Genomic DNA, 24,721 nt, shown 5'->3' with positions numbered 1-24,721 from the left:
CAATGTAAGAATGTAGCGGATCGGAAAAAAAACCTTTCTATTAACTCCAGGAGTTCACTATGGACTATTCTTGCTTTATGTATATATAGACTCAGAGGACCGTCATGCCAAAAACCCATTTATTTTAGTTGTTTTTGGATCTTTTCAGTTAGATTTCACTGTGATGTCATCATTTAGTCTCCAATGCCAAATGCGTGAAAAATCTGCTGAAATTTTTGTTTTTTACTAGAAAAGAATGAAAAAAAAATAAAAAATTAATTAACTATGTTTTATTTATTTTAATATTATTATTCTTTTTTTTTTTTTTAATGTAATATTTAGTCCTTTTTTTATTTTATTTATTTGGTTGGAATTTTTTAGATTTTTTTTTTAGATTGTTTTTAGATATATATTTAATTACTTTCTTGTATTTCTTTTCTCTCTTATGTATACTGTATATATGTTATGACATTTACATCAAAAATTCTTACGTTTCTACTGATTGAGCTGATATGCTAATTCCAAGATTATAGGAAACTGTCAAACTGCTGGGACTTGTAGTACACCTCCGTTATCTTTACGTTACTGAGTTTTAGATTTCTGCCGTTATTAGATATTTCTCTGTTTTTACGCTTGTTGATTGGGTTGATTATAATCCTATGCTGACTGTAGTAAACTGTTCAGTTGCTGAGCTGCTGGGAGTTGTAGTCCGCCTGAGATAATTTTCATCTATTTTTGTGACCTTCTTTAGGATGTTATTGTTTGCACCTAGTTTTCGGGTCTTGAATTGATGGATATCCATGTGCACTACATAGAATAAAAAATGAGGCTGAGAAGACAATTTAGTAGATTTTCCTGCAGTCCTATGTAAAACTACAAAACATGCCACACGTAGTATCGCGATGCGACGCAACAGAGGAGCATATTGTGGGCGTTGCTTACAAACACGTCAACGCACGCATTACGTAATGTCGTCACATCCGGAAGAGACGTATCGGAGTGTTACGCAGCACTCCCACGTGTGTTGTATGTTTCGTGCCGTGTTGCCGGATGCTTTTTAACGAATTCAACATCTAGGTACTTGCATGCTACGTCATTTTACACTTTGCAGACATAACCGTGTGTGAATAGGAAGCTTAGACTCACGCTCATACACCCGTGGGTTGTCAGAGATGAGTTTACAATTTGGCACAACTCTCGCTGATGATACAATAATGTGATATGTGTGGGTTTACATAGGACTGCAGGAAAACCTACTTGAGTATGTTAATGAAAAGGAATAGTTAAGCTGCAAACTCAGCTCTGCTACATCTGGGCACACGCACACCCACACATACTCACAGCTATGTATGCATGTAAACAAGTATACACAAAAACACAGGCCCGGATATGTATGTATGCACAAAAACATACATACAGGTACATATATGTGTCCCTATTTAACATACACAACTAACACATAAGTACTGTACGTAGACATGCACACAAAACACGCACGCATGGACGAGTGCAAAAGTATATACAAATACATACACACATAACACATCTACATAACACATGCAAATGTGATCGCAATTTGAGTCACGTTACGCCTTGATCTCCATGCAGGTTCAAATCAGGTGGGGGGGGGGGGGCGAGCTGCTCGGAGAAGTAACAGATACACTGAGACGTTTCTCAAGGCAAAAATACTTCTGACTTTATTTGCAGAGACACAGAGTTTATATAGTAAAAATATCACATGACTACGTGCAGACACACATTTAATCATTTACATTCTAACACACTTTCACAGATACACAGGCTTGTAAATCTGCACATATGATACACATAAGATAAAAATGTAGACATAGATGTGTACACCCACACACACACACACACACACACACACACACACAACCACACACACACACACACACACACACACATATATATACAAAAACACACACATTTATCATGGATAGGAATGTATAGTGCAAGTATACACAAGTTCATGCACACACATGTATACACATCTAATGCCAATATATGCCAACAGAAATGAATACACACATTCATGTGCAAACGCACACAGAAATATTTATACACACACCCATAAATGTACATGCAAAAGCATACGTATCCTTACGTATTTATGTATGTATGTATATTTGTGTGTGTATGTATATTTGTATGTATATTATGTATGTATGTGTGTATGTGTGTATGTATGTGTGTATGTATGTATGTGTGTATGTATGTATGTGTGTATGTATGTATGTGTGTATGTATGTATGTATGTAAGTATATTATGTATGTATGTATGTGTGTATGTATGTATGTGTGTATGTATGTATGTATGTGTGTATGTATGTATGTGTGTATGTATGTATGTGTGTATGTATGTATGTATGTAAGTATATTATGTATGTATGTATGTGTGTATGTATGTATGTGTGTATGTATGTATGTATGTGTGTATGTATGTGTGTATGTGTGTATGTATGTGTGTATGTATGTATGTGTGTATGTATGTATGTGTGTATGTATGTATGTGTGTATGTATGTATGTATGTAAGTATATTATGTATGTATGTATGTGTGTATGTATGTATGTGTGTATGTATGTATGTATGTATGTATGTATGCATGTAAGTATATTATGGAGCGCCGCATTGTTTTATTTTATTTTTCTGTTCTCACATTTCTTCTGTTTTATGCTAACACTAATCTAAAATGATCACAGCAGGTAAAGTCGCATCATGTCAGACAATCCCCGCAGAACAAGACGCTGTGAATGTAAGTATCAACGTGATAACAGAGAGCAAAATGTAGATCATAATGTGGTGTGGTGATTAGTCAGATCCAGCCTTAGACTGGTTGGTGCCATGTGAAGTACCTTTTATGGACAGTGTACCATATAGTGCCCAAATTATGCAAGTATAGAGTGCCCACATAATACAATCATACAGTGCCCAAATAATGCAATTGTACTATGCCCACATGATACAATCATACATGGCCCACATAATACTGTGCCCAATAATAGATACAGTGCCCAATAATAGATACAGTGCCCAAAAAGTACAATAATTGTTCCCAAATAATATAATTATACACTGCCCACATAATATTATCATACAGTGCCCAAATAATATAATCATACAGTGCCTAAATTCTACAATCATACTATGCCCACTTTATACAGTTACATTGTGCGCTAATGATACAGTGCCGAATAATACATACAGTGACCAAATAGTACAATAATTGTGCCCAAATAATACAATTATTCACTGCCCACATAATACAATCATACGGTGCCGATATAATAACATCATACAGTGCCCACATAATACCACCATACAGTGCCCAAATAATACAATCATACAGTGCCCAAATAATACAATCATACAGTGCCCAAATAATACAATCATACGGTGCCGATATAATAAAATTATACAATGCCCACATAATACCACCATAGAGTACCCAAATAATACAATCATACAGTGCCAATATAATAAAATCATACAATGCCCATATAATACCACCATACAGTGCCCAAATTATACAATAATATAATGATACAATTATACACTGCATAAAACAAACACTCAGTGCCCAAATAATATAATCATACAGTGCCCAAGTAATATAATTATGAAGTGCCCACATAATACAATCATATAGCGCCTAAATGATACAGTCATACAATGCCCACCCAATACAATTATTCAGTTGTTTTTATGTTTTTGTTCTTTTTCAAGGATATATACAATCTGTAATTGCTGCTGCAACCGACCCCCGGGTAAGTAAAACTGAGGGCAGGGGCGGACATACAGTACCATATGTGCAACCTATGCAGTCGCACAGGGGCCCAGAAGATAAGGGGGTCCACTGTTACCTTTAGATCAGCTTCCTACTGTCTCTTAGACTGCATATGAGCCATTGAGCTCATTATTACTGGGGGATTGTAAGAGAAACATAAGGGGGCGCTCTATGTTAAGCTATTCAAGAGCAAAGGGCCAATTTACTGTTCTTGCACAGGGGCCCTCTGCTGTCTATGTTTGCCCCTGACAGAGGGAATCTTTAAATGTATCTAAATGTATCTAAATGTACCGCTCTTTGAGGTTGTATAACATTGCATTACTGCGATGCACAATGTATTGCTACATACACTTTAGTCCCTAAGGAACCCTTTTATAAGGGTTGTCTTGTTAGTCAAGGCACAAGAACAGATAGGACTGCGGTAGATTAGCCAAAAACTGGATGTCATGGGTCATTTTTGTATGGTTGCGTTAACACAAATGTTGTATAATCTGATTGTATTAATGACTGTCGTGACGCCCATGTACATTTAGTCCATGTACTGGTACATATGGTATTTGAGAGGGTTGCTTTCCCCCGCCCCCTTTTTTTTCATATTTGTTTCCTTATTTTTATTTTAAGTTTTACATTTTTTACGCTACTTTTTACATTATTGGGGTCCATGGTAGCAAGGGAGGCATGATCTAAGTATTGCCTTGTATGTTCTTATATACAAGTCACTGATTACAGTGATATTATGATTACATTTTACTAGGTTTCCAGTGATCTGTATGTAGAAACATGCAGAGATGACACAGATTGTGTCTTCTGTGCATTCCCTCTGCACCTTATGCCCGGGTAGTCCCCATGATGTCATCAATGTTCAATTAAACCAGCCATTGTATAGAGTATGTTATAGGCCAGACTTTGAGATGTGTGTGTGTTATTAATATGATGGGATGTCTGAGCCTTACAAACGCCTCCCAGAACTGTACTTTAACGTCCCGGCTGGCTCGCCAAATGTAAGAATTTCACTCTTCTTACTGAGTGAGTATAAATTTTATATTGTATACAACTTTAAAATCCATGTGTTTTACAATAACACATGAATAGACAGACATAATAAGGTGACCAAACATGAGCACGGATCTCTCCATACTTTTCTAATGGAAGTTACCGAAACAGTTGGCTCAGATGTTATTTTACTTCAATGCATGTAGCAGGTAGGGGGCTAAATAAAATTTATTTATTGCGGCTTTCTTCTTGTTTTTCAGAGCCATGTAACACTACTGATTGGCATGATAATCCAGAAGAAAATGTGAAATCGCCTGTGCAAGAGACACAGCCAGACATCCGTACAAAACCTCAAGAAGAGCGTCAGATGACTACCTCAACAATATATTTACAAGGTAGAGATTCAAGGCAGATATCTAGTTGTGAGCATACATACAAGTTCTGTAACCTTGGGTTATGCTGACCTGTTATATTCTTCATTAGCGCACAGCAATGATGGCTCAGATTGCTAATCTATTCCTTTAATGCTTTACACTGCAGCCTTGCTTGTTCAGTTGGTAAAAAAAACAGTAATATATGTTTGATACCAGACATCTCCTTTAACAATGTCCTTCACCTGATCAGTCATGGATTCACCATTTTATGGTTCTGTTAGCTAAAGTACTATAGTTTGAAAACCACAACTTTATGTTCTACATCTCAATGAATAATTTTTGGCAATTTTTTTTTATATCCCAACATATAGCAGTTGCTCTAAATTCACTTATGTCCATGCAATAGGAAAACATTACACTTTTATAAATATTTCCCCATTGTGTATGTCCACAATAATAGCCAGTATATCCCCATCCAGCCTAACTGTTCCTATCTTTCATCATCTCATATGGACATTTTTTTACCCCCATGACTGATAATGCCCCCTCCACCCAGGCTATACCCGGAATCACCAGTGCTATGAATGAAAAATCTATTTAGAATCTATTTAGAAACTGTATTCTAATATCCTGGCTGGCTCGCCAACGTAAGAATTTCTCCCTTCTTACGGAGAGAGTGTCTCTACATTTTAGATTGTATACAGCTTCAAAATATTGTTACAATTATTATTACAACACATGTATAGACAGACATAATAAAAAAAAACAACAGCTATTCTTTAAAGGGGCATTTCTATCACAGATATTTATGGCATATCCACAGGGTATGTCATAAATGTCTGATAGATTCGAGTCTCACCTCTACTGCCGGTCCAGGCGGAGAATGATAGGTGAATAATGTGCACCGCTCTTTCCATTCTCTACTATGGAAGTTACCGAAACAGCCAAGCAAGCGAGCCATAAATGTCTGTGATGGGAATATCACTTTAAATCCAAAAACACTTCATAGACAACTGTTTCTACAGTCCAAATGCTGTTATGTCAGGGCTACACATACTTGGTTGTAATACTTGGTCAGTACTTGGCCTCGGCAGGTCTCTTCTCCACTCACAGATGCTCTCTTTTTAAGTAAGTGCTTGTCTTTCAAGTGAGTGTCCCCAGATTTTTACCCAAATTGAACCATTCCTTTCCTTTTCCTCCCTATCGAAGAAGTGTCTTTTAACCACACACAATAACTATGTAGTCAACTGGATCCAAATGATAAACCCTAAGATTATGTACTGTACTAAACAGCCATTTCTTACAGTCTTATCTAGGATTTTTTGCTGATCTTTGACCGATCTATATAACTACCGTACATGCTTCCCAGCAGTCCATATCCTGGAAGAGTTACACCAGGCATGATAGTTGGACGTTGAGGTTGGCTCAGATACTATTGATCTTCAATGCCTGTTGCAGAGATGGGAGTAAGTAGAACTTAATTATTGTGGCTTTCGTATTCTTGCTCTACAGAGCCGTGTAATCCTACTGTGGGTTTCGCTACTTCTGAAGAAAATGTGCGTTTGTCGGTACAAGAGACACAGCCGGACATCCGTACAAGAGCTCAAGAAGAGAGGCAGATGACTACCTCCACAGGATATTTCAAGGTAGAGATTGAAGCATATGTCTCGTTGTGGGCTTACAAACAAGTCAGGTAACTTTGAGTATTTGTTACCTAATTTATATTTAATTATAGCACAGCTAAGATCTAGATCACTGCTATGGTGGCTCAAGTTACTGCTCTATCCCCCCATTACTTTACACTGCAGCCTTGCTTGTCCAGTTGGACTGTAAAAGCACAGTGTACCTGAGCCGCCCTGAAAGTTGCTTTCTGACACCCAAATAGGCGCATAAAGATTGTAGTGTGTCAAGAAAGTCATTGCAGCCCTCAGCTGAACAGATTAAAAAAAAAAACAGCTGCAACCCCAGGAACTCGGCAGCAAGTATTCAATTCCCCTGCAGCACCACCACAGGAGAAATAAAGCATTACATGGTGACCATTAAATTCAGTGGACTGTCTTTGTAATGCATGGACTTGATGGGTCCTCCAGAGAGGGAGACGCTCTTTGTAGCTGGGATTATTAACCAGACATCACTTTTAACAAAATCCTCTGATCAGTCATGGATCCAGATTTGGGGTAACACTGAGAATTTGCTTCAAATCAGTTGTCTATCTTTGAGCAATTAAGGCATAAAGACACAGAACAATATATTTATGCCTTCATTCTTATTTTACAGAGCCCAGGAATAATGTGGGACTACTCTGTGGAAGAACTGGACACAAGTATGATAAACCTCGATGAACGCAGGCTGTAGACGTGCTGGGAAACATCTAGTCTGTCATGAATCGGTGCCCACTCTTAAAGGAAACCATTTAATAGAAATCCATAATTACCTACATTAGAATCACAATTTCCATTGCATTTTAAGTTCCCGCCACCTTCTTTGATAAGAATAAGCATAACCCCCGCCCCATCTAAAGTCCAGTTTGTGGGATTGTTGGCAAGTGCGAATATGAAGGAAATTGCATTATATACACCATTCCCTAATAATGTGAGTGTGTGTTAGGATTAGCAGCAGTACTTCTGCGAATCCATGATTTTGGTTGCCTCTGTGTTTTTGGCCTGGATTACTCAGATGCTGGTATTACTGTTTCTGGAATGTGCTCTGGAATGTACTCTTTCCATATTCTTGTTGGCGACTTTGTTCTATGTGTTTGTTTATACTGTTAGACCTGTTGGTCTTCTGAGAGATCTAGCTTTTGTATTGTGGTTTTATGTGTATCCTGGAATCAGTTGCACTGCTTTGTTTGCCTCTCCTGCGCGTTTGGTTTGCTCCTGCTGGAGCATAGTATTCTCATCTGTGAGTGCTGTCTCCATCTTATACTACCTTTAGTATTTGTTTCCGCTCATCCCCCGGTGAGTTACTTGTGCCTTTTGAAATCTGTCAGTGTTGATGCGTGCTTCATCCATGTGATAGTGATTGTCTGGTGTTTCGGTCGTGAGCACCACCAGCGATGTAAAGGTGTGCACCTATCCAGTATTTAAAAAAGGTAAAGATTTTGCGGCCAGTGGCACACGCAGGGGTACCCGATTATATGTAGTATTTTGTATATAGCTGATCGATTGAAGGTTTATTTTGTGCATAATAATGTTATTTATAGTGAAATGTTTACTAATTACCCCTCTAATGTGCATTTCCAATATGTAGTAAAAGGTTAAATCAGCGTGAAACTTCACTCCAAAATGATGTTTAGGGGACGGCACATCAGCTGATTGGATAGATCATTTACCAATAGCAAAACTAGACAGTTGATGTATATATCAGGGTGGCTGGTGGCATATATGGGGTCTTCTCTATCAGTCCAATGACATATACATTCCTTGTCTTTGGTGCTCATTAGAATATACCTTCCCCAGTCCATGGATCCCAATGACTAAAACATTTCTTAATTCTTGGTGCTGAGTCAATTATACATTTCTTTGGGGTAATCTAGTTGACATGTGCCCTCGGGGCTTTGTATGGAGGGCTCCAACAAACCACTTTGCCTTGGTCAGGGTATTTGGTTACCCTGCACGTCATTGTGTGGGGGATAAAGTATGGAGCGGGCTCACGCGCTCCTTACGCTGCAGTTGTTAGTTGCAGTTGTATTACAGCTGACACCTCGCACTAGTGGCCAGGAACAGCGATCGCGCTGTTCCTGGCCGTTTAACCTCTTAGATGCCGCAGTCAAAAGTGACCACGGCATCTGAGCCGTTAGAAAGAGGGGGCGGCCTCCTCCGACAGCACATCGACCACCGCGACTCGATCATGGGGCGCCAATGGTTGTCATGGCAGCACAGGGGTCTAATGAAGGCCCCCATGTCTGCCTTATTCCTTCTCCTGTTGAGGCTTAACAGGAACCTGTAAAAATTACAATTCACTGCAATACATTAGTATTGCGGCGTATTGTACTAGGGAACTAATAAAAAGGGCAAAAAAAAAAGTTAAATGAAGTTTTCAGTAGTGAAAAAAAAAATGATTTTAAAAAAGTACCCTTTTACCATTTTCCCGCTAATGTAATGTAATAGAACCATAAAAGTGTTATCACCGCATCTGTAAAAGTCAGAACTATTACAATATACCATTATCTAATTCGCATGGTGAATGGCATAAAAAAAATTGAAATGCCAGAATCACAGTTTTCTGGTCAAATTCGCATAAACATTTTTTTTTCTTAAAAAGTGATCAAAAAGTCGTGTTCCAATAAAAACGACAGCTCATCCCGCAAAGAATAAGCCCTGACACCGTTCAATCAACAAAAATTAACCAAGTTCTGACTTGTAAAAATAGTCAAATAAAAAAAAACTATATAAATTTGGTATTGCCGTAATCACATTGACCAGCAGAATAAAGTTAAGTTGACGTTTTTACCACTGGGTGAAACCCGTAAAAATGAAACCCAAAAAACTATGGAGTTAGCAGTTTTTTCAATTCCACCCCACAAAGAATTTTTTTTCAGTTTCATTATCTGGTATTTTAAATGGAGCCAATAAAAACCACAATGCCTCTCGCAAAAAACAAAAAACACGTCTTCACACCGCTCCATTGACGGAAAAATAATAAAAGTTATGACTCTTGAAAAAGGGAGTGAAAAATTTAAAACGAAAAAGCGAAAAATGGCTTGGACTGACAGTTTTTTTTCAGAGTGAAACCTGAATGGGATAAAAAATAAACAAAATAAATTCCAAAAATTCCTTTCTCCTATATTCATGTCGCAAAAATAAATGATACAACTTATACAGTTATTTTTTTCCACCGCCAAACCGCGCAGAAAAAACATAAAACAAGGCCTCATACAGCCACGTTAAAATAAAAAAGTTATGGCTGCTGAAACGCATAGAGCCAAAAACGTTAAAAATCTAGCTGGTCATTAAGGGGTTAATATTGTTATACGTAGATATTTTATAGATTTATTGAGCCAAAATTTCTGTGAAAAACGGTCCGGACGACACTATAATAAACAGTGGCTGTTCCTGCCTGTTCAGTGGCTGTTCAGTTGCATGGGCCACAGCTCTGAATACAAAGCATACTGTGACTACGGTGGCACGAATTGGCCACAAAGCTGTGAGAAAGAGAGAGGTAGTCTCTTATTAGCGGGTTGAGTGATGGAGTCTTCCCACAAGCAGCTGAATCGGTCGAGTGGAGTAGAATCCCTCCCCCGATTTAATCACTGTTGTTTGCAACACCTGGACCTACTGTATCATCATACCCACGACTGGCCTGTCAAAGCCTTACCGCTCCAGGCTTACAGATTCCCCCTCAAAGTGGGGCTCATACCAGCACACAATTACTGTTCTGTAGCTTGAAGTCACCCCCTAACCCAGGAAAGAAGGTCTGCATGACTGAGGTTCTTTGATCTTATTTGCAAATATTACAGTTCTTATATAATGGTGGACCCTTGATAGTTCTTGTTGCAGGAGAATATTATTCCCACCCTGACACTCTGTCCTATGGCCATGTTAAAATATATCTGGTAAATGGAGATAGTATATACTGATATTATTCAGTGATGTTCACCCCTTGAGGTGTCAGTATGCCCAGAGGCCATTTGGTCATAGATTCTTCTCTATGGCTTAATTAGCATTTCAATGGACCTCAGTACAGGAAGGAGCCATTGTAAACTGGATGTAGAGACGGCTGGGCATACTGGGAATAGATTTACCTATACTGTGCAGATGCACATTGGAAGGTACACAGGTGGTCTTAGTCAATGGAATGGGCGGTCAACTCAGTGCTAGGAAGATTTAGGCCATGTGAAGCTCTGGGCTCTCTCTCTCTTCCAGCCAGCCCTGGACTATCAGCACTCAACATCAGGAACAGGCTAAGTTACATATATGTGTGATTTCTGAGTATGTGTATAAATATAAGTATAATACCATTACAGCAAACTGTATATGTGTACATAGAGATATTCTAGGAATTTTATGTGGATTATAGATGATTAGATTAATATATATATGCTATTTATGCATGAGTTTCTATCTGTACTAATGGTCAGGTACTGGATGTGGCTTTGGTTATAAGTGTAGTACCTGGAGACCATATAGAGTTGGGACCTGTACATATTCTATATACATACACATTACTGCCCACCTGTGCAAAGTGCCCAAGGAAGGTAGGAAAAGGAGGTGGCTGTGTGTGGTTGTGTTCTCAATGTAATGTATTGTATATTGATGTAATGCATATTGCTTGTCACCTCTGTTATAAGTAAAGTATATATATATATATATATATATATATATATATATATATATAAAAGTATCTGCAAGGGTTGTAGGTTACGCCTGTGGTGTGTGAAGGACAGGAGTGTGTATACATTGTAAATAATACAAAATAAGCGTATAGACTGTATAGGAAACAACCTCCAATGGGTCAACCTAAGTTTGGGCATGTCCTCTCCATAAACCCCTGAAAAACTGCATGGGTTTTCTCCATTGTACCTAACGTTACGTCCTTGATGGTAGATGGACTAGTTGGGGGCTTTATCCGGCATTTTTCTATGAGATAAGCTATTTTGTAATTGTATATAGAAGCACAAGGACCACTGGACTTCTATGAAGAATGGGGGATTCCATATTGGAAGCTCTAAACCAGAATCCAAGGTCAACAAAGAAAGGATGTATATATTAACCCCTTCCCCCTGCTGGCATTCTGGGCCCTAATGTCCAAGCCATTTTTTAGATTTTTCCATTGTCACATTCGAAGAGCTGTAACTTTTTTATTTTTGCGTCGGCATAGCTGTATAAGGTCTTGTTTTTTGCGGGACGACTTGCAGTTTTTATTGGTACCATTTGAGAGTAGATGCGACTTTTTGATCACTTTCTATCACATTTTTTTTAAGTCAGGATTAACAGAAAACAGCAATTTTTCCATTGTTTTTTATTTTATTTTTTACGGCGTTCACAGTGCGGGTTAAATAATGTAACAGCTTTATAGTCGGGGTCGTTACGGACGCGGCGATACCAAATATGTGTAACTTTTTTGCTTTATTGTAGTTTTTTTTAATAGTAAAGCATTTTGTAAGGGGAAAAGCTGGGTTTTTCATTTTTTTTTTTTCACTTTTTTTTTTAATTAACTTTATTAAACTTTTTTTACTTTTTTACTAGTCCCACTAGGGGACTTCCCTATCCTCCGATCGCTATTATAATACACTGCAATACTTTTGTATTGCAGTGTATTACTGCCTGTCCGTTTAAAACGGACAGGCATCTGCTAGGTCATGCCTGCGGCATGATCTAGCAGGCATTCGCTGCAGGCAGACCTGGGGGTCTTTATTAGACCCCCGGCTGCCATAGAAGACACAGACACTCGGCGATTTTATCGCCGGGTGTCAGTGAGATGAGAGGGAGCTCCCTCCCTCTCTCCAAAACCATTCAGATGCGGTGCTCGCTATTGTGCACCGCATCTGAAGGGTTAAACAGGTGAGATCGATACTAATATCGATCTCACCCGGCAGAGCAGGGACGCTCCCAGCCCTCAGCTGCTTCTGGCAGCTGAGAGCAGGGAGATTTCACGGCTCCCTGCTCTGTTTACTTTATTCTAATGCAGCGACGTAGTTTGTCGGCGCTCTAGAATAAAGCCCACTAATGACCGCCGTAAAAAGACGTATCGGCGGTCATTAAGGGGTTAATGTAAAGAAAATAATGTTGTTGTATTTTTGGAAACATTTTTGTGTATTTATCCATAGTTTCCATGTTCAAGTTCATTATTATCATTGATAGTTCTGCTTAGGGATCCTAATCCAGAAGAACAAAGTGAGCCCAAAGGTTCTACTAGATGCCACCAAGAACAAGCTTGCCTACCCTTTACACTGGTCAACGTTACGTCCCTGATGGTAGCCAAGCACTGTCTAGTTAGGAACTTTATCCGGCATGCTTCTATGAGAGAACCTTTTTTGTAATTGTATATAGAAGCTCTAAACCAAGATCCCAGGTCAACAAAGGAAGGAAGTTCTATATAGATGTGAAGAAAATGATGAAATTTAGTACTTTTTGAAAATAAATTGTGTATTTGTCCATAGTTTCCATGTTCAAATTCATTATTATCATTGTTACAACATTCCCACCTTCTTAGGGATCCTAATCCAGAAGAACAAAGGTTCTTCTAGATGCCACCATGAACAAGCTAGCTCAACCATCAACTCTGGTGGTCAACTGTATGATTTTTAGGATCCCTATCTCCACCATCATGAAAGGGTCTTCCGAGAATTTCCTTCACTTTTCACATGGGGGTGTTATTACAAGTTCACTTCTATTTTAAACTTTTCTTCCAGAACTTGAACCTAAAATACTTGAATATGTTCTTGTGTTTTGTTACTTTTGTTTATGTTCTTGATATGATATTGTATAATGTGTGCGAATATATCTGTATAATTAAAGTGGTTTGTGGGGTGTGCCCCCGAACCCACGTATGTACTGTATATATGTTAAGCACCTAATGTTATGTTATGTAATGCAACTTTATTTGTATTAGGAGAGCAGGTTCTCTTCCACAAAGCATTATATATTTTGTACAGATGGGACTCTGTGAAGACACAGTAGTGTCAGAGGTCAGTTGTGGCGTGCGGCCCCTTTAAAAAAACAAAGCAAGAAAAAATTTAAAAAATGGGATGTGCGTAGTCTTTAAAAAAAAGTAAAGATTTTTTTTATAGTGATAGTTGTTGAGTGATGGAGGAAAGATACAGAAAGAGTGATGTATGTGGGATAAGCAGAGGGAGAAAGAAGTCAGTACAAAGTGGGTGGATTTGCCGAGCAGGACGTGGGCCGCTGTTTGATAGCTGGGCAGGGGGAGAGCTGCCGGATTGGATAGCCGGGCAGGGCGAGAGCTGCTAGATTGGATAGTCGGGCAGGGCAAGAGCTGTCAGATTGGATAGCCGGGCAGGGCGAGAGCTGCCAGATTGGATAGCCAGGCAGGGCGAGAGCTGCCAGATTGGATAGTCGGGCAGGGCGAGATCTGCCAGATTGGATAGCCGAGCAGGGCGAGAGCTGCCGGATTGGATAGCTGGGCAAAGCGATAGCTGCCAGATTAGATAACCGGGCAGGGCGAGAGCTGCCTGCTTGGATAGCCGAGCAGGGCGAGAGCTGCCGGATTGGATAGCTGGGCAAAGCGATAGCTGCCAGATTAGATAACCGGGCAGGGCGAGAGCTGCCTGATTGGATAGCCAGGCAGGGGGAGAGCTGCCAGATTGGATAGCCGGGCAGGGTGAGAGCTGCCAGATTGGATAGCCGGGCAGGGTGAGAGCTGCTAGATTGGATAGCCGGGCAGGGCGAGAGCTGCCAGATTGGATATTCGGGCAGGGCGAGAGCTGCCAGATTGGGTAGCCGGGCAGGGCGAGAGCTGCCAGATTGGATAGCTGGGCAGGGCGAGAGCTGCCAGATTGGATAGTCGGGCAGGGCGAGATCTGCCAGATTGGATAGCCGAGCAGGGCGAGAGCTGCCGGATTGGATAGCTGGGCAAAGCGATAGCTGCCAGATTAGATAACCGGGCAGGGCGAGAGCTGCCTGATTGGATAGCCGGGCAGGGCGAGAGCTGCCAGATTGTATAGCCGGTCCTGGCGAGAGCTGCCAGATTAGATAACCGGGCAGCGCGAGAGCTGCCTGATTGGATAGCCGGACAGGGCAAGTACTGCCAGATTGGATAACCGGGAATTGCGAGAGCTGCCAGATTGGATAGCTGGGCAGGGCGAGAGCTGCCAGATTGGATAGCCGGGCAGGGCGGGAGCTGCTAGATTGGATAGCCGGGCAGGGCGAGAGCTGCCATATTATATAGCCGGGCAGGGCGAGAGCTGCCATATTATATAGCCGGGCACGGCGAGAGCTGCCAGATTGGATAGCTTTGTATTGCTCAGCTGAATGGCGTATCTCCAGCTCAGCACTTCATATGAGAACAAACATCTCCTGAACCACAAGATTAACCTGAGACTGAACCATTAGCCGACTCGCTGTCCTGTTCTCACCAGTTATATCAGAAACCGCAAAGTAAAGAATTAATTTATTAGTGAAACCATCAAGCTTATGTACCAAATATTGTAACCGTTGAAGATTGTGCCTCTACTGGAGTAAAGTTCTGTTTATCTTCTTATACCTGTGTCGTCTGAAGTTCTTTCTTTGCAATTTCCTCTGCGGGACACCAACCATCCTAAACCCCCTCCCATCTGATACAGGTTGGGGGGCGCAAGATGTGTATATCATAAAATAGAACTGAAATCATTCCTCGAAGTATTAGACTGCGTACATCCAAACCATGGCCAAATTCCAGATCATGAATTAGAGGTTGTCACTGCCCAGCCCCTTTTAAAGGACTATTGACTGACTAGTAAAACAGCCTCGATAACCGTACTCAGCTACTCTCAGTGTTCGTCCTTCATTTCTCTCTTCAAAAAAATAATTTTATACTAGATTTTTATATATTTGTATATTTTTGTCAGATACCTCCTCTTCTCGTAGATTGTTAGAAATCTACTGAACGTGATGTATTAGACATCAGTACTCAAAATAAGTTGTGTCCTGATTTTTTATTTTAAAACTATTACTTTGGAAGAATTCATTTAAAAAACACATCAATCTCCTATAGGGGTAGTCCGTTCTGGAAAGCTCAGTTTACTTCTAAAGAGTTTCCAACAATAGGGTGATTTTGGGGGAGGGTTCCCGGCTGGTATCGGTAAGAGAAGCGTCTATCTATCTATCTATCTATCTATCTATCTATCTATCTATCTATCTCTACACTACATGGAGAAAAGTATGTGCCCCCTCTTAATCATAGAATTCCGGTGTTTCCTTGATTCCCACAAATGTATAAGATCCGGCACTCGCCCTGCAGTCGTCATTACAGACATCAGTGATCGAACGGGTCGTTGTAAAGAGATCGGTGAATTCCTGTGTGGTCCTGTAATAGGACGCCCCCGCTGTAACAGTCAGTTCCGGATATTTCTACCCTCTTACATATTCCACCATCACCTGTGACTGATATTATTGTAAAGAGGAAGGAACCGCCGCAGCTCAGCCACGAAGTGCAGACCACATAAAGTTAGGAGAGCGGGGGGCCGAGTGCTGAGGAGCAAGTGCAGAAAAGTTCCTTTGACAACTTTTCCCAGTGGTCGCTGACAACTTATTTGCCTTTCCGCTGACCATTCTGATCGCTGCGCTCCCTCTAAAGACTCATACGTTAAACCCCCAGGGGCTCTGACCAATCTCTCTATATGGTGCTGTGAGAGGCTGCCCTGAGCGCAGTATCTGCCCCTATATCTTTAAGGGGAAATTCACAGCATAGTTATGTGTCGAGCAGAAATGTGACCGATCCAGATGAATTTGTAGTACTGCGCCCATTTCCTGGCTGCACCTCGAGTCGTCTTTCAGGGTGAGTGGCGTTACATTGTGTTTACACCCCAGGCATAATACTCAGCAGGGACGAACTCAAACACTGTGGCCCCAGTAACAAAAACACGTAGCAACAAAGTACAACAAATACAATCAAAAATTCTAGAAAAGAATCCTGCCCGTCTACAGTCCTGTAAGAAGGACAGTACATCAGATGTTAGGGCTGTATGCACTGAGTGGTCCTCTCCCCAATCCCCTGACCCCGAGGGAAAAGTATGAGCCCTCCCCAAACTCCAGACCTCAGGGACATTAGTATGAGCTCTTATTATGCCACTGACGGAGCCGTCTTAGGCGATGAGAAGGAGCACGTACGGGCCGTGCCCTCTGCCTGCTGCGTTTTCTGGGGTTTCCACTTCCTAGTAACGTCCTTCGTCTGACCTTACATTATCAGTCATCAGTGTGTCCTTAAAGGGGTCTTCCCATAATCAATTTTTATTAATTATCCACATGATAAGTAATAATTATCTAAATGATGGGGGTCAGACCGCTAGCACCCCCACCGATCATGAGAACGGGCTTTCCTTGCCGTTCATGGCAGCCCCATAGAAATGAATGACGCGGTGGCGGAGCATGCACACTACCGCTCCAATCCTATGGGCCTCCTAGGAACGGTAAGGTAAGCCAGTTCTCGTGATCGGTGGGGGTCCCAGCAGTCAGACCACCTGCTGATCAGATATGTATTGCTGATCCTGTGGATAATTAATATATATTGATTGTGGGAAAACCCCTTTAAGCCACTATATAAATCAAGTAGCCGAGAGGGCGCCAAATCTTCTCGAGGAGGTCTAGAGGGAGTCCCTCATATTGGTCATTGTCTGGGGTCTGAATAACTTTATGGTCTGGTTCAGGATCTGCATTAGTTTTAGGGGTCAGGTCTGGGGTAGGTATTAGTTTAGGGGTCTGGAATTTAGGGGTCAGGTCTGGGGGTCTTTATTTAAGGGTCTGGGGTCTGTATTTATTTAGGGTGTTTGTTTTGGGGTTTGTATTTGTTTAGGGTGGTCTGGTCTGGGGTCTGTATTATTTTAGTGGTCTGTATGTAGGGGGTCTGGTCTAGTGACTATCAGTTTAGAGGGTCAGGTCTGGGGGGTCTGTATTAAGAAGTCTGGTTGGGGCTGTATTTAGAGGGTCTGGTCTGGGGACTGTATTTATTTAGGATGTTTGGTCTGGGCTCTATATTTGTTTAAGGGGTCAGATCTGGGGGTCTGTATTTAGGGGTCTACTCCATAGTCTGTATTTAGATGGTCTGGTCTGGGGTCTGTTTTTACTTAGGATGTTTGTTCTGAGGCTTGAATTTGTTTAGGGGGTCAGGTCTGGGGGTCTGTTTTAGTTTAAGGGTCTGTGTCTTTGGGGTCTGGTCTGGGGTCTGTATTTAGGGGGTCAGGTCTGGGGGTCTTTATTAAGAAGTCTGGTCCGGGGTCTGTATTGAGGGGGTCTGGTCTGGGGGACTGTATTTATTTGGGATGTTTGTTCTGCGATCAGTTCTAGTTTAGGGGGTCAGGTCTAGGGGTCTGTATTTAGGGGTCTGCTCCGGGGTCTTCTTTTTACTTTATTCTATAAGTTATAAGCAGTAAACACGGAGCTTTATTGTCTTTATGTTTTCAGTGATTATAACAAAATAACAATGTCAAACATCGGTCTAGGCTGAATCAGGGATACATAGGGGTCTGGTCTGGGGTCTGATCCATTTTTGGGTGTGGTTCGGAGTCTGAATTAATTTTAGTGGTCTGATCTGGGGTCTGAATGAGTTTCGGGGTCTTAATATTGAGGTCTGCTCTGATTTTCCAGCTAACAAATAATAATGACTCTTGATGTAAATAATTCTACAAAGTTTGCAAAACATTAACACGGCAGCATCTCCACTGACGGGGTTCAGCTCGCACCTCCACCAGACCCCGCTGAGCGGACCCTTACTAAAACCACTTGACTCCCCCTGATGTTACTCTTTGTCTATATTGAGGATTTAACCCTCCTGCACACGACCGGTTGCCGCTTGGGCCGTCTTTCCCAGCATCCGAGTGGCACCAGATCGTTTTCACGGACCCGACTCCCCAATCCGTGGAGAGATAGAACATGTCCGATGTTTCCATGGATGACGGATGGGACCCGGCGGGACACACGTTCTTGTGTAAGAGCAATTGGAGCGCCAACCGCTATAAGGAAGTATTGAGAAATGAATCAACACAATGAAATCAGTAGGACTGTGTTTATCATGGCGGAGCGCCCCTTTACCCTCACAATGGCACTTCAGTTTAATATTTATTTTGACAATAATCACCTTGACATTTCTTAAACCAAACGTCCTCGTTCCTTCAACTTGTTTTTCCTGTATGGTCGGTGGATGATGGCAATTATAGTGTGTGATAAATGTTTCTCTTGACTTTTGGCTGCAATGGTAGCAAAGAATTGTCAGTCTCCTCCTTCAGGACATAGCGCTGTATATAAGGACTTGTCTATACCCTCCAGTCTCTGCCCTCATTCTCTATGGATGGACTATCACAGTGCTTCTTATTTCACCCATCACCCGCTGTCACTCACAGGTATCTGCCCCTGTATGATCAGTACCACTGCCCGCATGTCGTGTACTGGGATTCTTCTAGTCTCTTCTTGTATATATATCATCTATCTATCTATCTATCTATCTATCTATCTATCTATCTATCTATCTATCTATCTATCTATCTATCTATCTATCTATCTATCTATCTATCTATCTATCTATCTCATATCTATCTATCATCTATCTCATATCTATCTATCTATCTATCTATCTATCTATCTATCTATCTATCTATCTATCTATCTATCTATCTATCTATCTATCTATCTATCTATCTATCTATCTATCTATCTATCTATCTATCTATCTATCTATCTATCTATCTATCTCATATCTATCTATCATCTATCTCATATCTATCTATCTATCTATCTATCTATCTATCTATCTATCTATCTATCTATCTATCTATCTATCTATCTATCTATCTATCTATCTATCTATCTATCTCATATCTATCTATCTATCTATCTATCTATCTATCTATCTATCTATCTATCTATCTATCTATCTATCTATCTATCTATCTCATATCTATCTATCTATCTATCTATCTATCTATCTATCTATCTATCTATCTATCTATCTATCTATCTATCTATCTATCTATCTCATATCTATCTATCTATCTATCTATCTCATATCTATCTCATATCTATCTATTTATCTATCTCATATCTATCTCATATCTATCTATCTATCTATCTATCTATCTATCTATCTATCTATCTATCTATCTATCTATCTATCTATCTATCTATCTATCTATCTATCTCATATCTATCTATCTATCTATCTATCTATCTATCTATCTATCTATCTATCTATCTATCTATCTATCTATCTATCTATCTATCTATCTATCTATCTATCTATCTATCTATCTATCCCTCTATCTATCCCTCTATCTATCCCATATCTATCTCATGTCTATCTATTTATCTATCTCATATCTATCTCATATCTATCTATCTATCTATCTATCTATCTATCTATCTATCTATCTATCTATCTATCTATCTATCTATCTATCTATCTATCTATCTCATATCTATCTATCTATCTATCTATCTATCTATCTATCTATCTATCTATCTATCTATCTATCTATCTATCTATCTATCTATCTATCTATCTATCTATCTATCTATCTATCTATCTATCTATCCCTCTATCTATCCCTCTATCTATCCCATATCTATCTCATGTCTATCTATCTATCTATCTATCTATCTATCTATCTATCTATCTATCTATCTATCTATCTATCTATCTATCTATCTATCTATCTATCTATCCCTCTATCTATCCCATATCTATCTCATGTCTATCTATCTATCTATCTATCTATCTATCTATCTATCTATCTATCTATCTATCTATCTATCTATCTATCTATCTATCTATCTATCTCCGATACAGTAAAATGTGCCCAAAACTTAAATTTACTTCATTTAAGTTAAGAATTCTTTTTAGGGCTTAGAGCTCAGTTTTCTGATACAGAGCGCCAAATCCTCTGCTACTCTACACACAGCCATAGTTGCATGATAAATGTCTGAATTGACCACTAGGGGAGCTCACTGCATAGTGATTTGCTCTTAGTGAATTCTGTAATAAAACCACATGTGGGAGAGCGCCCCCTATTAGTAGCAAAAATGGTGTTGTCATTTACCTTACAGGGAAAGTGGCTTCTTTTCTTATTTGTGTTTATTGTGTTGTAATAAAGTTTTTGTTAATAAAGTTACGCGTTCTCCAGTCTATGTGTGTGGCGTTATTTTTGTATAGGTTGACATGTTATATGTTTGTGCATTGTGAATAGAGAATACTGTTAACACATCACGCTCTACTACTACTACTACTATCATCATGGGGGAATCCCCAACATCCATCCTACAGTAGGTTGGGTATTGGGATTTTCACGATTCCGCTAATACATAGTTAATATTCAGAAGTGGTTGTTTGAGGAGGAGGAGCTAAGTCAGGAAGTGACAACCGCAGGACGAAGTTGGCGCCAAGACTCGATCACTTCACAAATACAGCTCGAAACCAATGATGCGTAGGTGACCTGTGCTTATATTTTACAATTAATGTTGTTTGTCGCTATTTGTGTTCTGTAAGAATAGATTCGTAAGTTATAACATAAATGATGAAAACGCTGTGTGACGGGAGGCGGCCATCTTACTTTTTAGAAGCACATTTTTATTTTGTATCATAGAGAGTGAAGTAGCTATAGGGTATGCAGAGGTAGAAGCCGCACACGGGCCCTGGTGCCTCAGGGGGCCCAAATGCCTTTTAGCCACATAAAAAGTAATATAAATGGCACACGGTAGGTGGGGGCCGATTACCGATTTTGCATTACGGCCCAGGAGCTTCATGTTACATTTCTGATCAAAGCGTCTTCAGTAAAAGTATCGTTGTGTGCTTCACTAGATGTGCCCACCACGAATACCCAGGGCCGGCCTTAGGATAGGAAATTATCTTTCGGCGCCCCACCCGCATCATAAAAAAAAAGTCCCATAAAGAAGTATAATGCCCCCGCACAGTATAATGCCCCTTTAGTGCCGCACATAGTATAATGCCCCTTTAGTGCCGCACATAGTATAATGCCCCCATAGCTGCCGCATACAGTATAATAATAATAATAATAATATTTAATAATATAATATATTATAACCCCTTCAAGGACACAGTAATTTGTCCCTTAATTGTGCCCACACAGTATATTGCCCCCTGTAGTGCCCCTACACAGTATAATGTCCGCTTAGTGGCCTCCACACAGTATAATGCCCCCATCCCCTGATTGCAATACACGGCCCCCTTTGTAGATAGTGCCCCCTATAGATTGTGCCATAGAGCCTCCATGTAGACAGCGCCATAATCCCCCACCTCCCGCTTGTAGACAGTGCCATACAGCCTCCCACCCAGGGGCGTAACTAAAGGCTCATGGGCCCCAATGCAAAGGTTCTTCTTGGGCCCCCCCCCAAACTTCTCATGGCCGACGGTTCGCAGCTTTCAGCTGCATCGCTGCGTTTCCTAAGTGACCCAACAATGCAGCACCAGCAGCCGGAGCGTCACTAAGGTCATGAAACGTCAGGGGAAATAGTCCCAATACATATGTCCCCCCCCAAAAAAAATAATTGTGTATGTATATGTGTATATAGGAGACAGCATATCTATAGCACTACGACCCTACAGCTATGGATAGGATTAGATACAAGGCTCAGCAGACAGTATCACACATTATAGGATTAGACACAGTGGCTCAGCAGACGGTATCACACATGATAGGATTAGATACAGTAGCTCAGCAGACAGTATCACACATGATAGGATTAGATACTGTGGCTCAGCAGACAGTATCACACATGATAGGATTAGATACAGTGGCTCAGCAGACAGTATCACACATGATAGGATTAGATACACTGGCTCAGCAGACAGTATCACACATGATAGGATTAGATACTGTGGCTCAGCAAACAGTATCACACATGATAGGATTAGATACACAGCTCAGCAGGCAGTATCACACATGATAGGATTAGATACATGGCTCAGCAGGCAGTATCACACATGATAGCATTAGATATAGGGCCCAGCAGACAGTATCACACATTATAGGATTAGATACAGTGGCTCAGCAGACAGTATCACACATGATAGGATTAGATACAGTGGCTCAGCAGACGGTATCGCGCATGATAGGATTAGATACAGTGGCTCAGCAGACAGTATCACGCATGATAGGATTAGATACAGCAGCTCAGCAGACAGTATCACACATGATAGGATTAGATACAGTGGTTCAGCAGACAGTATCACACATGATAGGATTAGATACAGTGGTTCAGCAGACTATATCACATATGATAGGATTAGATATAAGACCCAGCAGACAGTATCATACATGATAGGATTAGATACATGGCTCAGCAGACAGTATCACACATGATAGGATTAGATATATGGCTCAGCAGACAGTATCCCACATGATAGGATTAGATACAGTGGCTCAGCAGACAGTATCACACATGATAGGATTAGATACATGGCTCAGCAGACAGTATCACACATGATAGGATTAGATATACATCTCAGCAGACAGTATCACACATGATAGGATTAGATATATGGCTCAGCAGACAGTATCACACATGATAGGATTAGATATACATCTCAAGACACTGTATCACACATGATAGGATTAGATATATGGCTCAGCAGACAGTATGACAGGATTAGATACATCGCCCAGCTCGCTGACATTGCGGCTCCAGCGCTGGACCCAGGAAAGGTAAGAATAAGAATTATTTTCCTTTTTTATGTGTTACTAATTTTTTTTGTGTGTTTGTGTTTTTTAACAAGTTCGGTTGTTGGACTACTTCGGATTCGAGGACGACTTCAATGACAGCGTTATTTTTATTCAGAATAAAATGGATAACGAGGATTGTGTGGGTTTTTTTATTTCAATAAAATATTTTTTCTATGTCTTTATTTATCTAAACTTTATTACTACCGCCTTAGTAATGGCTGCTGGCTGACTGACAACCTCCATTACTAAGGCGAGGCTTAATGTTAGACATGAAGGGGCCAACACGAACACCCATTATTACCCCGGTACCCACCACCAACAGGGGTACCGGGAAGAGCTGGGTACGATCCAGAACACGACCATCTGTAATGACGTTCGGGCACTGGGGCGGCTGCAGGCTGGTATTATTAGGCTGGGAAGTCCATAAACAGTGACCCTCCCCACCCTGGTAATGCTAGGCTGCTGCTGTGTTGTATCTGGCTGGTTATAAAAATGGGGGAACCCCACATCGTTCTTTCCAATTATTTATTTATTTATTATTTTTTTTTAAATGACGTGGGGTCCCCCCCATTTTTCATAACCAGTCAGATACAACACAGCAGTAGCCACAGACTAGCATTACCAGGGCGGGAAGGGTCACTGTGTTTGGGCTTTCCCAACCTAATACTACCAGCCTGCGGCAGCCCCTGTGCCCAACCATCGCTACAGATGGTCGGGTACTGGATCGTACCCGGCACTTCCGGGCACCCCTGGTGGCGGTGGGTACCAGTATAATAATGGGGGTTAGTGTTAGCATCTGCATCGGCTAACACTAAGCCCCGCCCTAGTAATAGACGCTGTCAATCAGTCATCAGCTATTAATAAGGCGGTATTAATAAAGTTTAAAAAAAAAATACAAAGACATAGAAAAAAAACCCCACACAACCCTTATTAACCATTTTATTGATAATAAAAAAGCCGTCATTGAAGTAGTCCTCGAATCCAAAGTAAACCAACGACCGAACCTTTAAAAAAACACAAACAAAAAAAAAAAAACATTAGTAAGGGCCTGTTCACATCACCGCTGTCGGGTAACCCCTCAACAGAAAGGCAAACTGAAACCTCAGGTTCCGTTTCCCTAACCATTGATCTCCATGGTGACGGAAACATTGCGAATGGTTTCCGTTTGTCACCGTTGTGACAGGGTTCTGCTGTTTTCATGGAATCAATAGCGCAGTCGACTGCGCTATTGTTTACGTCAAGA

The sequence above is a fragment of the Rhinoderma darwinii genome, chromosome 6 (assembly GCF_050947455.1).
Source record: "Rhinoderma darwinii isolate aRhiDar2 chromosome 6, aRhiDar2.hap1, whole genome shotgun sequence".
Lineage (NCBI taxonomy): Eukaryota > Metazoa > Chordata > Amphibia > Anura > Rhinodermatidae > Rhinoderma > Rhinoderma darwinii.
This window is presented reverse-complemented; position numbering follows the sequence as displayed.